At 44.1% G+C, this 25517-nt stretch overlaps 1 protein-coding gene across 4 annotated transcripts in view; it reads left to right on the top strand.

Moving 5' to 3' along the window:
• The window catches only part of ARHGAP32 (Rho GTPase activating protein 32), a 562915-nt gene that overhangs the window by 216790 nt on the left and 320608 nt on the right, over positions 1–25517 (top strand). The window contains exon 1 of one of the 4 annotated variants that reach the window (XM_068240360.1): positions 23616–23691. The exons of the other annotated variants lie outside the window; for them this stretch is intronic. The gene's annotated coding sequence lies outside the window, so the exon portion shown is untranslated. Of the gene's footprint in view, positions 1–23615; positions 23692–25517 lie in introns of those variants that run through there. 4 annotated transcript variants of the gene reach the window in all.

The following is a 25517-nucleotide window of genomic DNA, read 5'->3' as shown; positions in this document are numbered from 1 at the left end:
ATTGCGGTAAAATCACCCGCGCAAAACGTTTCGCTATTGCAAATGTGAATCGGCCCAAAAGGGGGCCATATGGTTTTTACTGTCAACATCAGAATCCGAATTTATTTCGCCAAGTACAACGGTGGATTGTACCCGGAATTGGTTTTGGCGCATAATACAATACAATAACATTTGTAAAGCGCTTTTCTCCCATAGGACTCAAAGCGCATAGCTGTGTCTCAGATTAATACAGGGTTTCAGGCTGGGTTGTGTTACAGAGGAGATAGTCAGATGTTCATGAATGCCAGACTGAAAAGGTAGGTTTTCAGTTTAGACTTAAATGCTTCCAGGGATGGGGCTGTCCTGATTGGGTGTGGCAGGGAGTTCCAAAGTGTAGGGGCAGCATGACAAAAGGCTCTGTCTCCAAAGGTTTTGAGGTGGACTCTGGGGGTGACCAAGGTGTTACGTCCTTTTGATCTAAGATTGTGGGGGGTGTGATGTAGTTGCAACAAGTCCTTCAGGTATCCAGGGCCCAGATTGTGCAAGGATTTGAATGTCAGTAAGCCAATCTTAAACAGAATTCTCCATTTTATCGGTAGCCAGTGGAGTGAGCTCAGGGTTGGTGTTATGTGGCAATGGCGGGGTTGGCTCGTTAACAGCCTTGCGGCGGTATTGTGTACTAATTGCATGCGGCGTAAGTCTTTCTTATGCAGGCCTGTGTAGAGGACGTTGCAGTAGTCTAACCTTGATGTGACGAAGGCATGAATTAGGGTTGGAAGATCCTCTGAAGGAATTAGGTGTTTAATCCTTGCAATATTCCTTAGGTGAAAGAAGGAATGTTTCACAACAGCTGAGATTTGATTCCTGAAGCTTAATTTCCCATCAATCAGTACTCCCAGGCTGCGCACACAGTCTGAGTTGTTCAGGTCTGAGCACCCTATCCTTAGCGGTGTTGGTTGAGACTGGAGCTGCTTTGCTGTTGAGCCCTGGCCCTCGATAACAAGAACCTCAGTTTTGTCAGCATTAAGTTTTAGCCAATTATTATTCATCCACTCCTGAAGCTCAGCTAAGCATGCGTTTATTTGTGGAGTAGGGTCTGTGACATCAGGTTTGAATGACAAATATAGCTGGGTGTCATCAGCATAGCAATGATATGTCAGGCCATGTTTTTGTATGATTTCTCCAAGTGGCAGCATGTATATGGTGAACAGTAAAGGGGATAATATTGCGCCCTGAGGTACACCGTATTTTAGTGGTACAGGGTTGGAGAGGAAGGGCCCTAAGGCTACCCTTTGTGTTCTGCCAGCCAGGAAGGAGTTGAACCACCGGAGAACAATGCCATCTATGCCACAGTACTCTTGTAGCCTGTTGAGTAAGATTTCATGATCGACTGTGTCAAAAGCCGCTGAGAGGTCGAGCAAAATCAGGATGGAACATTGACCCTTGTCTCTTGCAATGAGCAGATCATTGCAAATCTGGGTGAGGGCTGTTTCACAGCTGTGATATTTCCTGAAACCAGATTGAAGAGGGTCAAGGATGTTGTTTCTGGAGAGCCTGGCTTCAAGTTGGAGGTAGACAGCCTTTTCAATAACTTTTCCCAGAAAGGGGAGGTTTGAGACAGGTCTGTAGCTGTTTAGAGCATCTGGGTCTAAGGATGGTTTCTTGAGTAGAGGCCTGACGATTGCTTCTTTCAGAGTAGAGGGAAACCACCCTTCTTGTAAGGAGCCGTTGACTATTTTGTGGAATGCCGGTGTAAATAGTTCAGGGCATTTCAACATGAACTTAGTGGGGCCAGGGTCCAGATCGCAGGTAGTCTGGCGAAGGTTTGAGAGGATATCCAAGATGTCTTTTTCAGTGATTACCTTAAAATCAGACCATGGTGGTAGGCTATTTTTGCACCTGTTATATGGCTCTGCATGGGTTTCTGGGGCTGTGAATTGAATGGCAGATCGTATGGAGGAGACTTTGTCTGAGAAGAAGTGGGCAAATTTCTCGCACAGTTCCTGTGAAGGTCTGATGCTGGATTTCCTGCAAGATGGATTGCAGAGACTGTCAACCGTGCGGAAGAGTTGGGCAGGTCTGTTGGCTGCATTTGCAATTTCGTGAGACAGGAATAAGGACTTCTTTTTGTTAATCATCGTTTGATATTTTTCCAGGTGAGCAATTAGGGAAAGTTTGTCATCAGGAGACTGATGTTTGCGCCACCTTCGTTCCAGTCTGCGTCCCTGTTTCTTTAGTTCCTTTATAGAGTTGTCAAACCAGCGAGCGTGATGTAATGGTGCAGAACGTTTAATCTTTAAGGGAGCTATGGCGTCAAAAGCGGCTGAGACATCGTGGTTATATTTAAGGACCATGGATTCAAGGCCTAAGTTGTGATCTGTCAGTCCACCTAGATTGAGGCTCTTCTGAAGGTGTTGGGGTGTCAAACCTTTCAAGGAACGATATTTTATTAGTTCTTTCACTTGGTGTTTTGTAGCCGGTGCTGTAAAGGAGAAGTGGACAGTGTGGTGGTCTGACCAAACTACTGGATCAATTTCCACATTGGATATTAGGAGTTCTGAATGGAAAATGAGGTCCAAAGTGTGTCCTTTTTTGTGGGTAGGGAGGTTGACGGCTTGGCATACAGGGTCATTGGTGAAAAACAAGAAAATAGCACGGTTAAGCATGGTACATACGTAGACGTGGGGACAAGCATACATAGGACAACATTACAGTTTGTGCGTACATTTAAGCAGAGCGTCGTATACAGTTAACCACTTGAGGACCTAGCCTTTACCCCCCCTTAAGGACCAGTGCTGCTTTTTCAGATCTGTTCTGGGTGGGCTCTACAGCCCCCAGCACAGATCAAATGACAAGCAGAGCGACCAGACCGCCCCCCCTTTTTCCCCACTAGGGGGATGATGTGCTGGGGGGGTCTGATCACTCCTGCATGCTGTGGGTGGCGGGGGGGGGCACCTCAAAGCCCCCTCCACCGCAGGATTCCCCCTCTCCCTCTCCTCCCTCCCTTCCCCGAGAGATCGGAGGCTGCACAGGAACGGATCTGTCCTGTGCAGCCTCTAACAGGCTCCCCGCTGTCATGTGACAGCGATCCCCGGCCGCTGATTGGCCGGGGATCGCTGATCTACTACAACGCTGCTACTGTAGCAGCGTTGTAAAAATGTAAACAAAGTGGATTATTTCCGCTTGTGTTTACATTTAGCCTGCGAGCCGCGATTGGCGGCCCGCAGGCTAATCACGGAGCCCCCCGCCGTGAAATGACGAGCGGCTGTTTACTGATTAATTAGCCTGCAGCCGGCGTCCTGCAGCTGCCACTTTGCCGACGCGCGGTATGAGTGCGCGGTCGGCAAGTGGTTAAGCATGGTACATACGTATAAACAATAAAAGCAAAATCAAAGCGAAAACAGAGAGCATTACAGCATACACGTACAGTTAACATAATACAAACAGAGCATTACAGCATACACGTACAATTAACGTAATACAAACATAGCAAGACATACACTGATAGCAGGAACAGAAAAAGAGTGGGACTGGAGGAGCAGCCTGAGAGCTGATATGAGCGCTGCCATTTTCGGCACTGGACGCTACACAGCGACACGCTCCCAACTAGACAGGTGCTACCGATTGTCCATGAAAAGTAGAGAGGAAGCTGGGGGCGATCATGATGGAGGCGGACAGCAGGGATCACTTGAGCCAGGTTGCTCGAGGAGAAGCGCTCCTAATTTCAGATCCGCACGGCTGGTTGATGAGGGTGCAGACACAGTGGGGCCCAGTGGTGCCAGGGGGCACCTTTGCTGGGCAGCAGTGGTGGACGTGGGGCCTGGGGCCACCCAGACTGGGCAGCAGTGGTGGACATGAGGCCGGGGGCACCTCGGCTGGGCAGCATTGGTGGACATAGGGCCAGGGGGGGGGGGGGCACCCTGGCTGGGCAGCAGTGGTGGACAGGCCAGGGGCAGCATACCTTCTCTGTGGCTGCGATGGAGCAGCAACAGGCCCTCCATTTACATGGTGGCAGCGTGGTCGTGGTCGTTCCCATGGTGACTGGGGGAGCCGCTGCAGTCAGGCCTCCTCTGCACGTGGAGGGTGTCCCATGTGCCCTTGCTGGTCTATTCGGTTATTCAATCAAATCTGCTAAAAATTGTTGCTCCCACATGCTGGCCCAGTCAACCAATGGATTGATTTTCATACTGGATGGAAAATGTTGATAGATCGGCAGCAGATAGACAGCCCATAGCATTGTACTGCATGGAACATGCATTGTACAGTGCTGCACTAGGATAGATTTTTAAGATATTTCATGCTGAAATCTAATACAAATCTGTGTGCAGTATGTGGAAGGATCCCTCTCCGATTAGATTATAATCTGAGAGGGATCTATCTTTTGGCCAAATCCACCAGTGTATGGCCAGCTTATCAAAAGCTGCTCTCCATAGTAGTTAAAGTGGACCTGAACTTTTGAACAGGATAGAAGGAAAACAGTGAGAAATGCATCCTGTGTGTTTTTAGAGTAGAGCCTGTCTAATTCCCCCTCATCTTCAAGTAATCACAAGTGTAACTTGATCTCCCGGTTGTGTCGGCACAGAAATTTGGCAGTGCTTGGCAGACATAGCTAATATGTAAACACAGGATGTTAACCTTTCTCTGCTTCCATGAAACCAGGAAGTAGACACACTGCAGATTCATTGCAGGAATACTGTAAGCTGTAACAAAGAAATGTTTTTCTTGAAATGTTATTATGCTGTTGCTTATCTTATAGAGCAGAAAGGAAGTTCTGAATTCATGTCCATTTTAATTACTCCTGCAGCAAGCGTTTTGGGACAAACTCATGGCAACAGTAATACAGGCAGAATACATAGAATAAGTACTGACTGCTCCACGGGTTACAGATACATGCAATCTGAGCTTGTTGTCAGCTTTGAAAATTGTTAGCTAGCCGCAGATTGAAATGGAAAGATAACTTTTAATAACGTTCAATTGCAAAATGACTTGCGCAGCAACCATGTCAAATCTATAACAAAAGTGGAATTTTCCATTAATATATACTGGCACATTTACATGGTAGACCTTCTTGCTCCAAACCTTTTGACAAACCTTGCAGGTGACAGTCTAGTATGTGAACATGTGTACAGCGGTCCCCTGATGTCAGTGTCCTCACTAATCTGGTGAAGAGGAAACTCTTTGATTGCTGTAACACTTTCCTGCTGCGGCTGCATGAGGATGCCTCCTGCTTGTCCTTCCTTCTGATGAGCCATAGGACTGAAATGCTGCTTGGCAGTGTGCCGAGTAGCACATCTGTGCAATGACCATGGGAGAACTGTCCTAGGATGATCCTTTTGGGTGACATTTTTCCACAGTCTGAACGGAGGTTAGGTCATGTTTGCCCTTTACTGAGACATAGCTGAAACGATGACAGCATACAGATCTGATAAATAGAGGATTACAGTAAATCTGCTTATATAGCAGTTATTTTCTGCCTTTTGTTTCATCTCAGATTCATCTGTCTGTAGACCTGATGTATGTGCTGCCATGTTCTTCAGTTTCCCTCTCACCACCTGATAACTACCTTGAGCTGTCTTCTGTTATTTTCTCTCACTGCATTCCTTTCCATGTACCCAGACCTAATAAGTGCTCATTGGATATCTGTGGATATCTGTTAACTCTTTCACTGCCACTGACAAGCCCTAAAAACAAGCTTGTCCTCATTTTGTGCTGAAGATGTTCCGACAAAATAATCTATTCTGTGTAGATGTCCTTCCTGGTAGGACAAATTGGTAGTCTTTTGTCTATTGCAAAGTCCTATCTATCAGATTGCCTTACCTACCTTCTGGATAACAGGAGTCTTTGGGACGGAGAGTCTGATTGGTTGAGTATTTAGACAGATGACCCAAGAGTAATACTGAGTTAGGAAAAAATTGCTTTTTTAAATTAAAACATGCCACAAGAAACAGCAGTGGGGGTGAAGTGATTGGCGGTACTTTGGGCGTCTGACAAAGCAGTTGGCTCTGCAAAACAGCTTTTAGTCCGCAGCTCACGTCACCCTCACTGTAGTATCTTACAGAATGTTAAGTGCATCAATAATTGCAAATGTTTACTGACTTAATGCCCGACTTCTGCTTGTCTTGGACCATGTGTGGTTCTTGTGAGCACGTTTCCTGCCATTTATCTCCCTACATGCATTTAGTGCCATTTGCTTTATTGATATTTAGACAGGCTACTTTTCATATGAATTAATATTTTAAGTACAGTAAAACCTTGGATTGAGAGTAACTTGGTTTACGAGCGCTTTGCAATACAAGCACACATTTGTGAAATTTTAACTTGATATACAAGCAACATCTTGATATACAAGCAAAAAAAAAGTATACATGTGTCACGTCATCTCAACTGAGCTAATACAGTAGTTCTCCCTGCAGGATTGTACTTAATTGTACTTAATCTTATGGCCCATACTCATGGGCAACTTTTCAGGCCTGTCGCTAGCACACGGGAGAGTGTGCACGACAGGCCGGCGACAGCTCGTCGCCAGGTCCCTCCGCATACACACGGCGGAGGGACCTGGCAACTGATGCGGCGGAAGCTGTCGCTGTTGTTCCTCCCCCCGCCGGAAGCTCAAGGTATTCTGTACTTGTTGCTGTCGCTAGTCCGCATACTCACGCGGACTAGCGACAGTTGTGGCGGAGTAGCGACGGTTCGGGGTGCGCGCCCGTGCAACGCCTCATACTCACGGGCAACCTGTCGCCGCAACGCGCGCGCGCCACGTGTTGCGCCGACAATTGTAGCCCGTGAGTATGGGCCATTAGTGTAGAGACTGTGCAATGTCACATTCCCATGACATCCTCAAAAGTAACTGTCATTGGAGAAGTTCCTTCTTAATGCCACACACACAAAAAAAATGTTGGGGCGAGCTAACTCATGGCATTGATTCTGTTATAGACAAGACAAGACAACTAACATTTATATTGCGCTTTTCTCCTGGCAGACTCAAAGTGCCAGAGCTGCAGCCACTAGGGCGCGCTCTATAGGCAGTAGCAGTGTTAGGGAGACTTGCCTAAGGTCTCCTGAATAGGTGCTGGCTTACTGGACAGGCAGAGCTTTGAACCCTGGTCTCCTGTGTCAGAGGCAGACCCCTTAACCATTACACCATCCAGCCACCACCATAGTGAAAGTCTTGTTTACATTTTTATTTTATACTATTTTACTATTACTGTTTTTGGATTGTGGAACAAATCAATTGGCTTTCTATTAATTCTTATGGGGAAATTTGCTTTGATATAAGAGTGCTTTGGATTACAAGAATGTTTCCAGACCGAATTATGCTCACAAACCAAGGTTACACTGTATTTTTAAAGGTTCCTAGAGTATCAGAAGTTGCCCCCTTTCCCACATTCCCCACTATGATAGCATGTCTTCCTACATCCTCTCACAGCACTGGCATGTCCTGTGTCCCCAGCAGCAGTGGCATGTCCCCCCTGTTTCCCCACAGCATATAGCTTTGATAATTATTATTATTATTGATTTATTGTACTACTATATTCTATGGCGATGTTCAAATATTCTACAAACAAAGTTACATGGGCAATAAGGATCAAAACAGTTGTTTTAAACAACCTGCACTGAATTCTGGTTGTGTTTATTGTAATTCGAGAGGGTGCCCTAGCCACTTGAGCAGCTGGCCATACAGTGGCTTGCAAAAGTATTCGGCCCCCTTGAAGTTTTCCACATTTTGTCATATTACTGCCACAAACATGAATCAATGTTATTCGAATTCCATGTGAAAGACCAATACAAAGTGGTGTACACATGAGAAGTGGAATGAAAATCCTTCATGATTCCAAACATTTTCTACAAATAAATAGCTGCAAGGTGGGGTGTGCGTAATTATTCGGCCCCCTGAGTCAATACTTTGTAGAACCACCTTTTGCTGCAATTACAGCTGCCAGTCTTTTAGGGTATGTCTCTACCAGCTTTGCACATCTAGAGACTGAAATCCTTGCCCTTTCTTCTCTGCAAAACAGCTACAGCTCAGTCAGATTAGATGGACAATGTTGATGGACAACGTTTGTGAACAGCAGTTTTCAGATCTTGCTACAGATTCTCGATTGGATTCAGATTGGACTTTGACTGGGCCATTCTAACACATGAATATGTTTTGTTTTAAACCATTCCATTGTTGCCCTGGCTTTATGTTTAGGGTCGTTGTCTTGCTGGAAGACGAACCTCCACCCCAGTCTCAAGTCTTTTGCAGACTCCAAGAGGTTTTCTTCCAAGATTGCCCTGTATATGGCTCCATCCATCTTCCTATCAACTCTGACCAGCTTCCCTGTCCCTGCTGAAGAGAATCACCCCCAGAGCATGATGCTGCCACCACCATATTTGACAGTGGGGAGGGTGTGTTCAGAGAGATGTGCAGTGTTCATTTTCCGTCACACATAGCGTTTTGAATTTTGGCCAAAACGTTCCATTTCGGTCTCATCTGACCAGAGCACCTTCTTCAACATGTTTGCTGTGTCCCCCACATGGCTTGTGACAAACTGCAAACGGGACTTCTTATGCTTTAACTGCTGTTAACAATGGCTTTCTTCTTGCCACTCTTGCCACTCTTCCATAAAGGCCAACTTTTTGCAGTGCACAACTAATAGTTGTCCTATGGACAGATTCCCCCACCTGAGCTGTAGATCTCTGTAACTCGTCCAGAGTCACCATGGGCCTCTTGACTGCATTTCTGATCAGCGCTCTCCTTGTTCCGCCTGTGAATTTAGGTGGACGGCCTTGTCTTGGTAGGTTTACAGTTGTGCCATACTTCTTCCATTTCTGAATGATCGCTTGAACAGTGCTCCGTGGGATGTTCAAGGCTTTGGAAACCATTTTGTAGCCTAAGCCTGCTTTAAATTCCTCAATAACTTTATCCTTGACCTGTCTGGTGTGTTCTTTGGACTTCATGGTGTTGTTGCTCCCAATATTCTCTTAGACAACCTCTGAGGCCGTCACAGAGCAGCTGTATTTGTACTGACATTAGATTACACACAGGTGCACTCTATTTAGTCATTAGCACTCATCAAGCAATGTCTATGGGAAACTGACTGCACTCAGACCAAAGGGGGCTGAATAATTATGCACACCCCACTTTGCAGTTATTTATTTGTAAACAATGTTTGGAATCATGTATGATTTTCGATCCACTTCTCACGTGTACACCACTTTGTGTTGGTCTTTCATGTGGAATTCCAATAAAATTGATTCATGTTTGTGGCAGTAATGCGACAAAACGTGGAAAACTTCAAGGGGGCCGACTACTTTTGCAAGCCACTGTACACGGGTCAGATATGAATCCAATATATAAATCCCTATCCCTATCTGACAGGAATTTGACCAGACTGTGATTGATTTCTTCCCTATGTGCTGTAGTGACGAATTCAGCAGAAATCTATTGAGCAACAATTCCATACTATATTTCAAATAACATTTTGTTTTTTTCTGTAATTAAAATAGTATTTGTTCCTGTAGCTGCACAAAGTTTCTGTCCACTGGGTAAATGTATTGCCAAGGCCAAGACAACATGTGTGTTGTGGTTGGGATGTGGTAAACCACTGTGGTGTGGTACCAGCAGCTCTAAGAATGATACAAACAAAGCAGCAGCACTAGAAGCCTCACCCACAGAGACTCCTTATACACAGTGCTTTTAATCAATTTTAGGCATGATTTTTAGCAGCAGAAACCTCATTTTGCATAAAAAAAAGTTTTTCCCTTCTTTTCCACCTTCATCTATTTATAGCACCTACTTTAGGTCCTGTTCAGCCAATGCGCGTTCCTAGACTTTTTCAGGGAACACGTACGGGTACCAAAAACGCATAGAAACGGCTCCTAATGCTTTTGAATGGGCTATTTCACATGTATGCGTATGAGACGCATACGTTTCTCATCCGCATTGCTGCACGCAGTTCTGTGCGTCACGCATAGAAACGGACGCAATGAAAGTCTATGGACGCATATCAAAAACGCATACTATTGCGTTTTTAGCGTCCGTTTTCCTCTGCGGTTCCCATAATTCTTTTTTTCCCCTGGGTCACGTGTGTGTGCAAAACGCAATAGAATACGCATTAGAACGCAAGAAAAACGCATGCGTTTTTCAACTTGCGTTTCTTTGATTTTAAACGCAATCTTCATACGCAGATAGTCTGAACAGGCCCTTAAAATACAATTTAAAAGTGGTGCCTTCACAATACCTTGTAGCACTTTCCAGGTCCTAAATGCATCTTTGGCTGGTTAACCCAACCTTAACCACTTCCCGACCGCCCCCAGCCGATGGGCGGCAGCAAAGTCCGGGCCCAAACGACCGCAATACGCCCATCGGCGGGGGCGGCTGCGGGAGTGGCTATGCGGCGATCGCGTCATTCGCGACGCGATCAGCCGCCGGGGATTGGCTCCGCCCACCGTTCGCTGTAACCCGCCGGCCGTTCGGAAGCGCCGGCGGGTTGCTAGCACCCGGATCGCCGCTGCACGTATGTATAATAGACTTTGTAATGTATACAAAGCCTATTATACTGGCTGCCTCCTGCCCTGGTGGTCCCAGTGTCCGAGGGACCACCAGGGCAGGCTGCAGCCACCCTAGTCTGCACCCAAGCACACTGATTCCCCCCCCCTGCCCCCTGATCGCCCACAGCACCCCTCAGACCCCCCCCTGCCCACCCCCCAGACCACTGTTTGCACCCAGTCACCCCCCCAATCACCCATCAATCACTCCCTGTCACTATCTGTCAACGCTATTTTTTTTTTAGTCCCTAATCTGCCCCCTACTCCCTCCTGATCACCCCCCCACCCCTCAGATTCTCCCCAGACCCCCCCCCCAGACCTCCCCCCCGTGTACTGTATGCATCTATCCCCCCTGATCACCCGTCAATCACCCGTCAATCACCCCCTGTCACTGCTACCCATCAATCAGCCCCTAACCTGCCCCTTGCGGGCAATCTGATCACCCACCCACACCAATAGATCGCCCGCAGATCCGACATCAGATCACCTCCCAAGTGCAGTGTTTACATCTCTTCTCTCCTCTAAACACCCACTAATTACCCATCAATCACCCATCAATCACCCCCTATCACCACCTGTCACTGTTACCCATCAGATTAGACCCTAATCTGCCCCTTGCGGGCACCCAATCACCCGCCCACACGCTCAGATTGCCCTCAGACCCCCCCTTATCAATTCGCCAGTGCAATATTTACATCTGTTATTCCCTGTAATAACCCACTGATCACCTGTCAATCACCTATCAATCACCCCCTGTCACTGCCACCCATCAATCACCCCTTGTCACTGCCACCCATCAATCAGCCCCTAACCTGCCCCTTGCGGGCAATCTGATCACCCACCCACACCAATAGATCGCCCGCAGATCCAACATCAGATCACCTCCCAAGTGCAGTGTTTACATCTCTTCTCTCCTCTAAACACCCACTAATTACCCATCAATCACCCCCTATCACCACCTGTCACTGTTACCCATCAGATTAGACCCTAATCTGCCCCTTGCGGGCACCCAATCACCCGCCCACACGCTCAGATTGCCCTCAGACCCCCCCTTATCAATTCGCCAGTGCAATATTTACATCTGTTATTCCGTGTAATAACCCACTGATCACCTGTCAATCACCTATCAATCACTCCCTGTCACTGCCACCCATCAATCACCCCCTGTCACTGCCACCCATCAATCAGCCCCTAACCGGCCCCTTGCGGGCAATCTGATCACCCACCCACACCAATAGATCGCCCGCAGATCCGACATCAGATCACCTCCCAAGTGCAGTGTTTACATCTCTTCTCTCCTCTAAACACCCACTAATTACCCATCAATCACCCCCTATCACCACCTGTCACTGTTACCCATCAGATTAGACCCTAATCTGCCCCTTGCAGGCACCCAATCACCCGCCCACACCTCAGAACGCTTTCAGACCCCAGCCCTGATCACCTCGCTAGTGCATTGCTTGCATCTATTTCCCCCCTCTAATCACACCTTGAGACACCCATCAATCACCTCCTGTCACCCCCTAGCACACCTACCCATCAGATCAGGCCCTAATTTGCCCCGTGTGGGCTCCTGATCACTCGGCCAAACCCTCAGATCCCCCTCAGACCCCCTTCCGATCACCTCACCAGTGCATTGATTGCATCTATTTTCCCCTCTAACCGCCCCCTGAGACACGCATCAATCACCTCCTGTCACCCCCCTAGCACTCCTATCCATCAGATCAGGCCCAAAACATCCTGTCATCTAAGAGACCACCCTGTTTATGACCGGTTCCACAAAATTTGCCCCCTCATAGACCACCTGTCATCAAAATTTGCAGATGCTTATACCCCTGAACAGTCATTTTGAGAAATTTAGTTTCCAGACTACTCACAGTTTTGGGCCCGTAAAATGCCAGGGCAGTATAGGAACCCCACAAGTGACCCCATTTTAGAAAGAAGACACCCCAAGGTATTCTGTTAGGAGTATGATGAGTTCATAGAAGATTTTATTTTTTGTCAAAAGTTAGCGGAAATTGGATTTTTATTGTTTTTTTCACAAAGTGTCATTTTTCACTAACTTGTGACAAAAAACAAAATTTTCTATGAACTCACCATACCCCTAACGGAATACCTTGGGGTGTCTTCTTTCTAAAATGGAGTCACTTGTGGGGTTCCTATACTGCCCTGGCATTTTAGGGGCCCTAAACCGTGAGGAGTAGTCTAGAAAACAAATGCCTCAAAATGACCTGTGAATAGGACGTTGGGCCCCTTAGCGCACCTAGGCTGCAAAAAAGTGTCACACATGTGGTATCGCCATACTCAGGAGAAGTAGTATAATGTGTTTTGTGGTGTATTTTTACACATACCCATGCTGGGTGGGAGAAATCTCTCTGTAAATGGACAATTGTGTGTAAAAAAAATAAAAAATGTGTCATTTACAGAGATATTTCTCCCACCCAGCATGGTTATATGTAAAAATACACCACAAAACACATTATACTACTTCTTCTGAGTACGGCGATGCCACATGTGTGACACTTTTTTGCAGCCTAACTGTGCTAAGGGGCCCAAAGTCCAATGAGTACCTTTAGGATTTCACAGGTCATTTTGAGACATTTGGGTTCAAGAGTACTCCTCACGGTTTAGGGCCCCTAAAATGCCAGGGCAGTATAGGAACCCCACAAGTGACCCCATTTTAGAAAGAAGACACCCCAAGGTATTCTGTTAGGTGTATGATGAGTTCATAGAAGATTTTATTTTTTGTCACAAGTTAGCGGAAATTGATATGTATTGGTTTTTTTTTTCACAAAGTGTCATTTTCCGCTAATTTGTGACAAAAAAAAAATCTTCTATGAACTCACCATACTCCTAACAGAATACCTTGGGGTGTCTTCTTTCTAAAATGGGGTCACTTGTGGGGTTCCTATACTGCCCTGGCATTTTAGGGGCCCTAAACCGTGAGCAGTAGTCTAGAATCCAAATGCCTCAAAATGACCTGTGAAGAGGACGTTAGGCCCCATAGCGCACCTAGGTTGCAAAAAAGTGTCACACATGTGGTATCGCCGTACTCAGAAGAAGTAGTATATTGTGTTTTGGGGTGTATTTTTACACATACCCATGCTGGGTGGGAGAAATCTCTCTGTAAATGGACAATTGTGTGTAAAAAAAATCAAACAATTGTCATTTACAGAGATATTTCTCCCACCCAGCATGGGTATGTGTAAAAATACACCCCAAAACACATTATACTACTTCTCCTGAGTACGGCGGTACCACATGTGTGGCACTTTTTTGCAGCCTAACTGCGCTAAGGGGCCCAAAGTCCAATGAGCATCTTTAGGCTTTACAGGGGTGCTTACAATTAGGCACCCCCAAAATGCCAGGACAGTGAACACACCCCACAAATGACCCCATTTTGGAAAGTAGACACTTCAAGGTATTCAGAGAGAAGCATAGTGAGTCCGTGGCAGATTTAAATTTTTTTTGTCGCAAGTTAGAAGAAATGGAAACTTTTTTTTTTGTCACAAAGTGTCATTTTCCGCTAACTTGTGACAAAAAATAAAATCTTCTATGAACTCACCATGCCTCTCACTGAATACTTTGGGATGTCTTCTTTCCAAAATGGGGTCATTTGGGGGGTATTTGTACTATCCTGGAATTTTAGCCCCTCATGAAACCTGACTGGTGCGCAGAAAAGTCAGAGATGCTTGAAAATGGGAAAATTCACTTTTGGCACAATAGTTTGTAAACGCTATAACTTTTACCCAATCCAATAAATATACACTGAATGGTTTTTTTTTAATCAAAGACATGTAGCAGAATAACTTTCGCGCTCAAATGTATAGGAAATTTTACTTTATTTTAAAAATGTCAGCACAGCAAGTTTATAAAGTCATTTTTTTGCCAAAATTCATGTCTTTTTTGATGAATATAATAAACACTAAAACTCGCTGCAGCAATCAAATGGCAGCCAAAGAAAGCTGTATTAGTGACAAGAAAAGGAGGTAAAATTCCTTTAGGTGGTAGGTTGTATGACCGAGCAATAAACCGGAAAGCTGCAGTGGTCTGAATGGAGAAAAAGGCTCTGGTCCTTAAGGGGCGAAAAGACTGTGGTCCTCAAGTGGTTAAAATCTATGCCTCATATGCTTTCGGGCCATTACATAACTCAGTTATGTGGCCAAAGACTACATTACATAACTCAGTGGCCAAAGAGGTGTTCTCTTTGGGAACACGGCAGTTACAAAACTATAAACAAGACAACACAAAAAAATCAAACCACACAAACTGCACCCGAGGATGATGCTAAACCTTTACTGAAGTAATTTGGTTACTTCAGTATTCTTTTAAAGAAGTTTACTTTCTCTGTCTCTAAACCATTGAACTCAGCTGTATAAAACAAACAAACAAACCAACAATGTATTTTCAAACAGACTTACAGTATCCCTGGAGTGCAGCTCTTTTACTGAAAAGTCCAATACCTTGTCGGAACCTTTGCTAGAATTTGACTAGGCTAAATGTTATGTGGTCAACAATTTAAAAGCTGATCAATAAAAATACAAATGTTTGCCTTATAACATACGTTGAGTCATGGAATCCCAGTTTTGAACAACGGAGATCTGGTATAGCTTCTAGAGATTGAGAAAGTATATTTTTTCAAAAAATACATTTTGTTAATCTCCATATATTAGTTTTGAAAGGTTAATTGGAGAAACAAAATGTTTATTCTGAGTTACTCTCTATGCATACATGCATCATCCGTCCTTTCTACACTTAACTGACTTAAATTCTTCTTTTCATTTCTGTTTACACATATGGATTAATATTAATTCTCATTTATTTGCCATTTTCTGTAACCAGAAGCTCGTATACCAGCTAGAAGTGCAGAATCCTTGTTGATATTACGGGAGACTTAACATTGGGTTTAACACCCCTATCAACTATGCACATTAATCTCTAGAGTGTTTTTATGTACAGTGTATTTTAATTGCTTTTAGCAAATCAAGGTTCGAGCAGAAGATGTTTACCAGGTTTATTGGGCATGTTTCTGTTTATAATTGGATTGTACTCGTTCGTGCTATTCTAGAAGCAACACTGTTAGACCCAAATGTCTGCTTCCCATTACCCCCTCTTATATACCACTAGCTGATGGCCCGGCATTGCACGGCTATGTATTTGGCTGGTGTTGGCTCTGCCCACTTTTTCTAACCCTAACTTACAATTACTCAATGTCCTAGTTTGTGAGCTTTGCGGTCTTTGGCATCAATAATTTGCATTGAAATGAAACAAATCTGATTGGCTGTGGCTCCACCCCTTTTCTGAATTTGAACCCCAGTCACCCAATGACCAACTTTGGTTTGAGGCTTGAGGCTTGTGCCATTAGCAGTGAAAAAATAGCAGCATTTAAATATTCCCCTTGAAAATCAATAGGTGAATTTTGATTGGGTTTTGTAGGCTCTACCCACTTTTCTGAATATTAATCCCAGTCACCCAGCGACCAACTGTGCAAAGTTTGAGAACCCTACTATTAACAGTGTAAGAATGGTTGCAGTTTACATTTTCCCAATGAAATTTGTATTTGTCTCCTCCCACTTTTTTGGTTATGGGGAGAAAAAGTATCCTCTATGTTATTCCAGGTAATGTACTATGCGTGTGCCAAATTTCATTCAAATCCATTCAGCCATTTTTGCGTGATTGAGTAACAAACATCCAAACATGCAAACTTTCGTATTCAATATATTTGTGAGATTAAATATCAAAGCGCTATGCAAGATGATTTTAGTCCACCAGAGTGGACTCCACCTTGGTTCTAGCAGGGAACCTTTCATATAATAATATTAATAAGTTTAGCGAACATCCACCATATTCCTATTATATTAAAATCCATTCACATTCAAAGTGCCATCAATATTCTTTTCCTCTATGCCACCAATGTATCCAATATTCAAGTCAGAAACATGAATCCACCATCAAAGCACCGTGCAAGAAACAGACTCATGGGATATCTCTGACCACTGCTAGACTAGTTAGATAAGTGCTTTATCCAGGAAGCCTTGGGGTCTCAGGATCTTGGTGCCAGTATTGGTGGGTTATTCCAGGCAGAACATATCCATACGCATTAGATGCCTTAGCAATCCAATTTCTTGCATGCCAATACCTTAAAGCATAAAAGCTCTCATAGCGTGATTCAGTTAAGAACCATTGAATGCTTTATTTTTAAAACCTCTCACATGTGCCTTCAAGTGTTACATCCACATAGAGTTTTACGACGGGCTCTCCCTGTTGCCTAGATGGGCTGAGCTGCACCGCGATCCGCCTCGCTAATCCTCAGTATGCAGAGAGGGCTCCTGTCCTTTTTCCGCCGCTGCCACTCACTTCCTGGTATGTCACTGTCTCGTGACTCATTAGGTGCACTCGCGAATCGTGGTGCAACTTGCGTGGAGCTGCAGGGAGTACGTCACTGAACGGGGCGCGGCGCTATGCATATAACCAGCATATGTGCATATATGCTGGTCATATGCATATGTATATGCATATGTCAGCGCACTCTGCCGCAGGGTCATTTAATTGACATATTTTGCCTTGTGATGCGGCAGGAGCATCGTACCATATGCAATGCAAAAAATAAGTGTAAAACTGGTGAATCCACAAACTAAAGCTTCATAAATTCCCTCGTCCCGTCTGTCCCTTCACGTTTTGGCTAACTTGGCCTTTATTGGGGGAAACTTGTTGTACTAATGAAGTGGAAGTGCATAAAATTATCCACTAACATATGAACAAAATCATAAATAAGAAAGGAAAAGTCTGTATACCCAAAAAACATGTAGCTGACCCTATTACATTCATAAAATCACAGATATTTCAAAATTTGACGTACGGTAGTACAAAGATGAAGCAATTATGTGACAACCGGCAGTGTCCGAGATACGCCCCCACCTTCAGATGTTCAGATGTGCTGCTGCGCACTACTATGTGCATTATTATTCTGTTTCCTGACTATTAGCATAATATTTATCATTTATTGTGTCAGCAGCCTCTCTGATTGTATAGCCACCCATCATTGTCATATAACTATTTTTATCCTATATATAGTTTTGATATGTGTGTGATTTTACCTCTTGATTCGGTCACCTACTTGTTCTATTATTAAAATATCTGTGTTTTATACACCCCCAGTCCAACAGCTGGCAGGGTGAGACAGCGGATGACGTCTCCTATTTAGACCCATATGAATCTTCAGGTATTGTCAGGCAATGCTCCTTCCTGTTACACTGGCTTCTCCTCCATCCCACAACTGCTCTCTACAGTGCCTACATCTCAACTACCTCAAGTCACATGTAACCAACAGAGAAATGTGTTCTCCCCATCAACAGCCATGCCGTGAAGGCACAACCCTAAGATGCAAAAACTGACCTGAGTAGTGTGGCAAATGAAAATCACTAGCACCCTGTTTATATCACTATTATCTACAGTGCCAGTCCTCTGTCATGCAGTGTGCAGAGCACAGAGAAGGCCCTTTATTCACTCAGCAAGTCTCATATGTCTTAGTGACAGACAATCTTTCTAGTGACCTGCAACCTATAATTTACAGGATGAGTTCCACAGGCCTGGCTGGAATTGTGTTTGCTGCTCTATTACAGTGATTGTAAGCAGAACAGTTTTCTTTCTTAAACAGCAGCTTCCTTCTCAATGTGACACATCAGCTCTGTGGTAAATGGGACAGCAAACAGCCACCAGGCAAGGGTGTCCCAGGAGATACACCGCAGAGAGTTGACATTTCCTGGACTAATGATGTGGCATGGGGGACCGATCACGCAGGGACCAGAGATCAGAGCGCGGTGTGCCATGACTGCAGCGAACCAGAACAGACACAGGAATGCTGGGAAATTCTGCAGAGTAATATGATTTTATGGAGAATGGTGTTTATGTCTGCCAGGATAAAGTCTGTTTCAGTAATGGTTATAGGCAAAAACCAAAATGACGTTCTCATAGATTTAGATTTTTATATCATCCATCTATTTTGTGTGACTAAAAGCAATATTAAAGCTCAACTCTAGTCAAATACTGTAACCTCCAGTAGGTTTCTACAGCTGTCTTTGTTTCTGCTGTATATACAGTATCCCCTTACTTGTTACAGAGAACGTCACAGGAAGAGAAAGTCACCTCAATAGAGAATTAGACAACAATAAGGCTCTTTTCCACTTCAAAACACACCACAAATACAGCAGGATGAAGGTTGTGCTCAGGAGAAAATTGCGCTGCAAATGGAAATGCTTACCACAGTTTCTATCAGGTTTAACTGTACCCAGCCTTTTGTGATACATTAGCAATCAAAATCCGATTGCAAAACGCTGGTGGTGAAAAAGGGCCCTACAATCCGCTTAGTGAGCCAACTGGGAGTCCCTGTGGGAGCTTTGATTATGCTTTTTGCCAGGGGTCCTATTTTACAAAAGAGTAAGTAACAGCGGTGGTGGACCTGGTGGGTTGGCATAGCTTTAGTGGTGGCAAGCAGTGGAACACAGGAGTGTGCAAGGGTGCCCGGCACTATAGCAGCACTTAGCGAATTACACGGGAGCCAGGTAATAGTGCTGTGGTGCTGAAAGACTGCACCACAGCACACCCAAAAATTGCTCTCCATTGAGGGGCTGGTAGGAGCAACGCTCTTCTTGCTCGGATATCGTTCAGGTGAAGCTAACAATTGAATTTAATGGTAAATACTGAGCTATGTCAGGTGATAAAAAACTTGCACGCTGCAAGCTTCTTATCACCTCAAATTGCATATGGCTCACTGTATCCTCTGATTATTTTTACAAGTAATTCCTTTCATTAATCATTTATCATACATTTTTTTACAAGGTTTTGAATCCCTTTTTTATAGTGGCATCACACACCTCACCTATGAGTGAAGGGATTGGGATGGGGTCCTTCCTGTTAATGCTGCTGAACAAACAGTTACCAGTGTTCTTTTGCCTAGTGACTTGTGATAGTTGCTGAAAAAGTATTTTTTCAATTTATTGTTATTACATTTGCTCTTCTTTGCAGCCTTAGCAACAGTACAAATGTCCGCAAACTTTCATCAAGCTGCAGAGGGCAAGAGAACATTTCACTTTTTCAGCACCTGGATTAATCCACTGACTGGCAGCAAATATTTGACACTTCTGCCAGTTTTTGTTAGGATCACAGTGGAATGCTTATATTTTATATCTACACTTGTAAAAAGGCCTGCCCGTTAAAAAACAGGCGCTAGGTACCCCCCGCAATGCGCGCACATACGCGTCCCGCTTGCTCGTTCCCCACCACTGTCTGAAGTATATGCACACAGGGAGCTGCTTGCTTGGCAGTTGGAAAAAGCTTTTTTCCCACAATGCAATCAGAACCTCTGTGAACCACACACAGCAAACTGTCAGATCCGGCCCTGTGTCCTAACTGCCCTGGCTGCGCACATGCTCAGTACAAAAAAGCCAGGGACACACAACCATTCAGTTGATGACGCAGGGACACTTGCATTTTATTATAGAGGATACAAACAAGTAATCAAGCTGAGAAACAGTTTGCCTTTAATCCCTGCAATAAATCATGCCCTTTAATCTGGATGTGCACACTACCATGTTCTTTCATAGGCCCATACTTTATATGACATAAATAAATATGTGATTTGAGGGATGTCCATTTTATTAGTGGTGAAGCGTAGCTTTTCAGTGCATTTATGTGGACGTTTTCTCCAGAATTTTCTGATATGGAATGCTTCCAGATTGTAGAGTATCCCCTTCATGATAAAAAGCAGATGTTATTTGTGATTGGATTTCAGTCGGTGAGGGTCATATTGTGTCGTGGACATTAGAGAGGGAAGTGACCCCCATGAGCGTGAGAAAAATATTCACACAGATTCGGAGTACTGCATGTTTGCACACTCTATGACATCACAGCTGGGCTTCTGGTGAGAGCAGGAAGAGAATGGGAGATGGACCGGGAGTGGGTGTCTCTCTTCCGCTCTTCAGATGGGGACAGCTATTCACATCCAGTATCACCCTACATGGAATTCATCACTGTTGAAAGAAAGATATGATTTCCCTAGCATGTCTATATTTTCCAAACATATAAAAATGCTAAATTTCACAGGCCTTAGCCATTCTGGTGTGAGTTTAGCCTGCCATATACAGGTCCAGTACATTAGGCAGGTTTGAGCATCTCTTCAGATCCTCACTGCCATTGATAAACTTCCTTTTTACATTTTGGCCAGTTATCAGGTAGTAGCATGATCTACAGTATTCTAGCGTAATGATGGATTCTGTACATCAGGAGGAATAATAATGATAGTAATTGCATTATTGTATACTGCACAGAGCAGCAGAGGTATAGAACCAAAGGAGCAGCAATATAATTAATTTTTAGAAATGTGATCAAGATTGGGTCACAATTTCTGTTTGACATTCTGTTTGGAGTATTTCTCATAAGTCTGGCATGATTTGGATGCTGTGTACGACCACCTATGCGTATAAATCCTACGATAATAGGAACAATGCTTTAGTGACAGGTTCACTTTAGGGAATTTCCCTCGCTTAACCACTTCACAACGGAGGGGTTTTACCCCTGAAGAACCAGCGCAATTTGTACATTGCAGCGCTGCTTCCATTCATTTTTTACTGTGATATGATTGGTTATTGGGGACTGGGGTCCCCATAACCAATCATTGCACTGCAGAGCGGGGGTGTGTGCGCGCGCGCGCGGGTCGCGGGGGCATGCGATCGCGCGCTACATGTTTGTTTACATTCATTTGTTATCAATGGAGACTGCTTCTGTTTGAAGCAGCCTCCATTGTGTCCGCAATCGGCGCGTCTAATTGGATTTAGGAACGCTTGTTCCTAACATCCAATTAGTCACCTGCTGTGCTGGCTGGCTGGAGTGTGCGCGCGAGGTCCCCGCCCACTCCCAGCCAGTAAACAAATAAGTGCGCCTTTCTCCGTCCCTGGGGGTGAAGCAGTGCGCAGAGGGACGGAGAAATTTAGCACTGGGGGGTAAAGTGGTTAAGCACCACAGTAAAACTGCACCTTCAGACTGACAGATGATGATTATAGCTGTATGGAGGTGCAGTAGTGTGATAGTGGTCCTTACATAGGAATGTGGAGATTTTCCAGCACGGAGGTGTCATCGTCCCAAGCGTACGTAGTTTCTGCTGTGTAACAGTATGACACACATGTAGCAAAATGATAAATGAGACTTCATTAATAGGCAGTGTACAGGCAAACATGAATTAAGGGCTATTTTTATATCCTCCAGATGTTCACATCGTCAAATTATTTCATTTACTGTGGATGTGTGGTAGCAAAGATATGAAAAGATCTGATGACAGTATATTGTCTGGGGAAGATGGATGGGAGTGTGTTGATTTATGTCTATCCTGCATCCAGTGGCATTACTACTGGTGCTCATCATAAATAGCACTCACGCTCGGGTTCTCCAATCCGCCTTTTTCTGAGGTCCGGTTTATGAAAACCAGTGCAGTGCAGGCAGCCAATGTTAAAGGACACCTGCAGTGAGAGGAATATGGATGCTGCACTACTTATTTCATTTTAAACAATGCAAATTGCCTGGCTCTCCTGCTGATTATCTGTCTCTAATACTTTTAGAAATAGACTCTGAACTAGCATGCAGATCAGATGTTTCTGACTGAAGTTTGACTGGATTTGTTGCTTGCTTGTTTTCGGGTGTGTGATTCAGACACTATTGTTGCATGAATGATCAGCAGGACACCAGGCAACTGTTATTGCTTAGAAGAAATAAATATAGCAGCCTCCATATACTCCTCACTTCATATGTCCTTCAAGGTGCCCACTAATAGTGCAATTTTCAGTGAAGACTCGCCAGAGCGATCAGATAAATGCAATCATAAATAACATGTCCTAACAAATTAATTATTATGTTTTACCATCAACGGACCAATTTGTACTTCCTATCTAACACAACTAATAATAAAAAACATTTTTCCGATCAACTAAATTCTGGTTGGATTAATCACCATTAGAATCTTTCACAATCGATTTTGGACATCAACAATGTTTATTTACTGCCAACATAATCACATTTATCTGATTGCTTGGTGAGTACCATTAGTATTTTTTTTAGATGTGGAATCTGGTTGGCTGCCACTAGTTAAAGCATAACTATACTTTGCTCAATATCCTGTCATATTCCCTCTCTATCTCTTATTGTCATGCTAACCTTCCCCCTTTAAACACCTAACACGACCCTCCCACTCTGATTTTTCCTTCCCTTCTTTTGTTTTAACACTAACCTTCCTTTCTCCTCTTCTATCTCTAACCTCCTCCCTCTCCACCACCAGTGGAAGCTCCCCCCGTGCTATTACCACAATATGAGTTCTACCCTCCCCGCTGCTCCAAGCGCTTGGCTAAATCATAGCCAAGTGTAGCTAACCTCAGATGGGCTACGTGATAGCTAAAAGCCCCTATTGTGCCCCAAAACTCAGGTCCCTAGCAACCAAGATGCGACAGGCAAAAACGCCTGCTTTGCCAAGTCCGATGGTTTCTGAAAGACATCCTCTTTGATGCAAGGAAACATATACAGTATGATTAAAATGGAGTCCAAGTTTTCAAAAATTTTAAGGATTATTTAAAGAATCTTTAAGTTGTTATGTTAAGGAGGTTAATGTGACCTTATACAGAAGGAGTAGTTCGGACCAAGCTTGCAATTTTACTGAAAATTAGAAAAGAAAAGTGATTTTTTTTTTCTTTTAGATAATTTGTAGGGCTGGATATGGTTACCCCTAAACAAACACATATCTCTTTCCAACTAGGCAAAGCAGCAATAATTGTGTATGTGTGTGTGCATGCGTGCGTGCGTGCGTGCGTGCGTGTGTGTACTAGTGAGATTATCTCTAACTACTATGCTAGATTTATTCCAGTAAATCTGAGTCCTGAATATTTATTCCAATATAATCACTAGGGCATAATCTACAGATACATGAGAGTCATTTAGAAAAAGTTAGACATTGTCTGCATAAAGTGTAATTTTAACTTTAAGCTCTCCCACTTCTAGGCCTTATATCAGTGGGTGAGATATGAGTCTGATCTCCAAGGGTTCTGTTGCTAGGACAAATATGAGGGATCAAAGAGGAGACCCCTGACCAGTCCCATGCCTGCAAATAGAAAAGGGTCAATTCACACCCATTACACCACCAACAAGGTACATAAACAGAAGGATAACAAAAGCAAACAAAAAAATAGATTTTTTAAATGACTTGTATTTTTAAAGTGATAGTGGTGACATTTAATGCAGTGCAGAATAGATTATCCCATCACTAACTGTCTCTCAGAGGGACTAACAGTTTAATCTCCACCATAGTGATAAGTCCATCATAATTTTAGGACAATTTTGGGAAGTCAATTGTCTGTTTATTTTTGTGATGTGGGAGGAAATCAGAGCGTGGGGAGAAAAATACAGACAAGCACTGGAGGAGTATACAAACTCTATGCATATAGTGTCCTTGTTAAGATATGAGCCAGCGTTCCACCATTCCACCCACAAAGCCAAATCTGTAAATGACCGCAAGCAGGTTTCACCATTCAGCAGTATCAAAGGCTGAAGCTGAATCTAGATAATTATAACACTTTTCCCAACATTGTCATGTGTACACTCCGGATTTTCATAAACCCTTCTTACAGTGGTTTGCAAAAGTATTTGGCCCCCTTAAAGTTTTCCACATTTTGTCATAGTACTGCCACCAACATGTATCAATTTTATTGGAATTCCACGTGAAAGACCAATACAAAGTGGTGAACACGTGAGAAGTGGAATGAAAATCATACATGATTCCGAACATTTAAAAAAAAAAAAAAACTGCAAAGTGGGGTGTGCGTAATTATTCAGCCCCCTGAGTCAATACTTTGTAGAACCACCTTTTGCTGATATTGTAGCTGACAGTCTTTTAGGGTATGTCTCTACCAGCTTTGCACATCTAGGGACTGAAATCCTTGCCCATTCTTCTTTGTAAAATCATTTCCAGCTCAGTCAGATTAGATGGACAGCGTTTGTGAACAGCAGTTTTCAGATCTTGCAACAGATTATCGATTGGATTTAGATCTGGACTTTGACTGGGCCATTCTAACACATAGATATGTTTTGTTTTAAACCTTCCAATTGTTGCCCTGGCTTTATGTTTATGGTCGTTGTCCTGCTGGAAGGTGAACCTCCGCCCCAGTCTGAAGTCTTTTTCAGACTCCAAGAGGTTGTCTTCCAAGATTGCCCTGTATTTGGCTCCATCCATCTTCCCATAAACTCTGACCAGCTTCCCTGTCCCTGCTGAAGAGAAGCACTCCCAGAGCATGATGCTGCCACCACCATACTTGACAGTGGGGATGGTGTGTTCAGAGTGATGGGCAGTGTTAGTTTTCCGCTGCACATACTGTAGGGTTTTGCATTTTGGCCAAAAAGTTCCATTTTGGTCTCATCTGATCAGAGCACCTTCTTCCACATGCTTGCTGTGTCCCCCACATGGCTTGTGGCAAACTGCAAACAAGACTTCTTATGCATTTCTGTTAACAATGACCTTCTTCTTGCCACTCTTCCATAAAGGCCAACTTTGTGCAGTGCACGACTAATAGTTGTCCTATGGACAGAGTCTCCCACCTGAGCTGTAGATCTCTTTGTTCGGCCTGTGAGTTTAGGTGGACGGCCTTGTCTTGGTAGGTTTACAGTTGTGCCATACTCCTTCCATTTCTGAATGATCGCTTGAACAGTGCTCCATGGGATGTTCAAGTCTTTGGAAATCTTTTTGTAGCCTAAGCCTGCTTTAAATTTCTCAATAACTTTATCCCTGACCTGTCTGTTGTGTTCTTTGGACTTCATGGTGTTGTTGCTCCCAATATTCTCTTAGACAACCTCTGAGACTGCCACAGAGCAGCTGTATTTGTACTGACATTAGATTACACACAGGTGCACTCTATTTAGTCATTAGCACTCATCAGGCAATGTCCATGGGCAACTGACTGCATTCAGACCAAAGGGGGCTG

Source organism: Hyperolius riggenbachi, chromosome 6, assembly GCF_040937935.1.
Source record: "Hyperolius riggenbachi isolate aHypRig1 chromosome 6, aHypRig1.pri, whole genome shotgun sequence".
Classification (NCBI taxonomy): domain Eukaryota; kingdom Metazoa; phylum Chordata; class Amphibia; order Anura; family Hyperoliidae; genus Hyperolius; species Hyperolius riggenbachi.
Note: the sequence above shows the minus strand (reverse complement) of the source record. Positions and strands in the feature narration are given on the sequence as shown.